Consider the following 2,924-nt stretch of genomic DNA (forward strand, 5'->3'; position numbering starts at 1 on the left):
ATGTGTTATCCAAAGGTCTCACCTTTGTGCCCACCCCTCCCAGCACTGACAATTTCGAAATCCTAAATGACCTTCTGAGCTTAGGTCGTAGAATGCACCTGCAGACGTTTTTCCACGGCAGTGAACATACAGAGATAACACCATTTGAGAAACCCTCAAGCTGGACACCAGACCCGTCGAAAACAAGCCCCATGATTGACAATTACATTAGAGCGGTTTATAACGATATTAAATGCCTAACTGTCATTGATAACAACGCTAATAATTTTAACTTATCTAAAGCAGAAAGGACGGCCTTAATGAATCTTAAGAGACGTAAAGATATCATTATTAGACCTGCTGACCAAGGTGGCGGAATAGTCGTTATGAATGCATCGGCCTACATAGATGAGGCAAACAAACACCTTGATGATTAGACATTTTACAGACCTCTTGATGGCGACCCGACGTCATTTTTCTGCCAAATAATCAACAAGAAGATCTTAGAACTTACCAAAGACAACTCTTTCCCGCGCAATATAGCAGACTTTATTAAGCCAAAGAACACCACGCCTAGTTCTTTTTATCTCCTTATTAAGATGCACAAAATTAACCACCCTGGCAGGCCTATAATTTCGGGTGTTAATGCACCGACTGAGAAAATATCCCTCGTCTTAGATCACTGCATCAAGCATATTCCTCCACAACTTCCCTCTTATGTAAAGGACACTAACGACTTCCTTGCCCAAATAAATTCCATTAATAACATTTCTCCTAACCTCAACAACGCTATACTGGTAACTATGGATGTGACGTCATTATATACAAATATTCCCCATGATGAAGGTGTCAACGCTGTAGAGCTTTTTCTTTCCTCCTTTCCGTCTGATCTTCTTCAAACTAAAACCATTATCTGTCTTCTTGAGTTAGTCTTGCAGTACAACAACTTTGTTTTTAACGACAAACATTATGTCCAAGTTCAGGGCGCAGCGATGGGTTCCCGTGTTTCACCCAATTACGCAAACCTCTTCATGGGCCTTTCTGAACAAAGAGCCTTAGAGTCTTTTCCAGTGACACCATTAGTATTCCTGCGATACATTGATGATATTTTTGCCATCTGGACAGCTGACGAAACCTCTCTACTCTCATTTTTTGATCATTTTAACACACGACACAATTCCATCAAATTCACGTGCAACTACTCTCGTACTTCAATCAACTTTCTAGGCGTCACTGTTTCTCTCGAGTCGGGTAAACTCGTCACAGATCTCTATAAGAAGCCGACTGACAAACGGCAGTACCTTCATTTTAACAGCCATCACCCTAATATCCAAAAGCGAAACATTCCATTTGGACAACTGACACGTTTAAAACGCATATGTTCCAATACACAAGATTTTTCGAAGCATGCAAAGGACATGTGCAATGACTTCAAGGAGCGCAGATATCCCTACGATCTCATCGACAATGCCCTAGCCAGAGCCACCTCCCTAGACAGGGAAAGGTTGCTTTCTCGTGAATCCAATAAGGCATCAAGTCATAATAAATGTACTTTCATTACACCTTACAACCGCACACTCCGTAATGTAGGATCTGTGTTCAAACGCCACTTAAACATACTCCACGCCGATGAATATCTCAAAGACATTTTCCCTAATGCTCCGACTATTACATTTCGGAGATCACGTAACATACGCGACTTACTCACTTCCTCTCGCAATAATCAACAGAGTCCCGGTTGCGCTCCTTGCAACAGCAACCGCTGCCAAACTTGCTTATTTATTGCAACATGTACCTCCACCTGTAGCACTGTTAATGGTTTCATTTTCTCTATTCGGCAGTCTCTTCACTGTAACTCATTCAATGTTTGCTATCTCATTACATGCAAATTGTGCAATAAACAATACATAGGCGAAACACGTAACACCATCCGTGAAAGATTTTATGGCCATAAATCAGATATTGTTAATAAACGCCAGTCACCTGTATCGCTACATTTTAATCTTCCGGGACATGATCTGCATACGCATATGCTTATCACCATTTTAGAATCCGGGTACGCTAATGACATCAAACGCAAAAATTGAGAATCCTTTTTTATTTCGAAATTTGCAACGTTACAGCCGCACGGCATCAACGTGTACGGCGGTCCATTACAGTCCTTTACACTATGAGTCTATTTATTGTATTATCACTTGTCTGCCATTTTTCACATCATACACGATGATACACAATCAGTAAGACACCAACTCCGCGTTACTTTCCCAGAGTCTGGAAGCTCTTAGCCATCGAGGTGCTGTGTGTCCTCAATCCTTCGCCCTTGAGCCTTAATTCCCCGTACGCATTCTAAAGCCTTTTGTGCCAACTGGCTGCTGTGCCTATTCATGTGCTGTTCACTGGTTTCCTCCACGTACAACTCCGACTCGTCTGTATGCCTGTCTGACCTTGTAGAGCCATTTCCTACTGATTGCGTTTTGTTTTTCATTTTCATTTTGTTTTTCATTTTCATTTTTTTTGTTGATATTTGTATGGCGTTTGTATTTCTCTTCACCCTTACCCTTTTCTCTTGTACCATGTGACTGGTTTTTGATATGCTATATGCTTCACCACTTGTAACAGGTCCTCAAACCTGAAGAAGTGCAGCCTACTCCACGAAAGTCTTGTTTTTAATGTATATAGTAAACAGCTGATGCTCTTAACCGTCTTTGTTATTTTTGATTCTGCATCGCCGGAAACTTGCACATTGCTTTTCTTCACGTTCTACGATGTTTTGTGTGTCCAGAGAGGATAGCTTTTCAATAATAACCCTTTATTTTGAAAATTACTGAAAAGACTACAAATAACTTGTGCACGACTTTGGTGGCGGAACATTTGACCGCTTTGTATCACATGAGCTGAAAAGAAAAGAAAGTATTACTGAGCCTCCTTAGTCATAATGCTTCCAC

Source organism: Ornithodoros turicata, unplaced genomic scaffold (assembly GCF_037126465.1).
Source record: "Ornithodoros turicata isolate Travis unplaced genomic scaffold, ASM3712646v1 ctg00000857.1, whole genome shotgun sequence".
NCBI lineage: Eukaryota > Metazoa > Arthropoda > Arachnida > Ixodida > Argasidae > Ornithodoros > Ornithodoros turicata.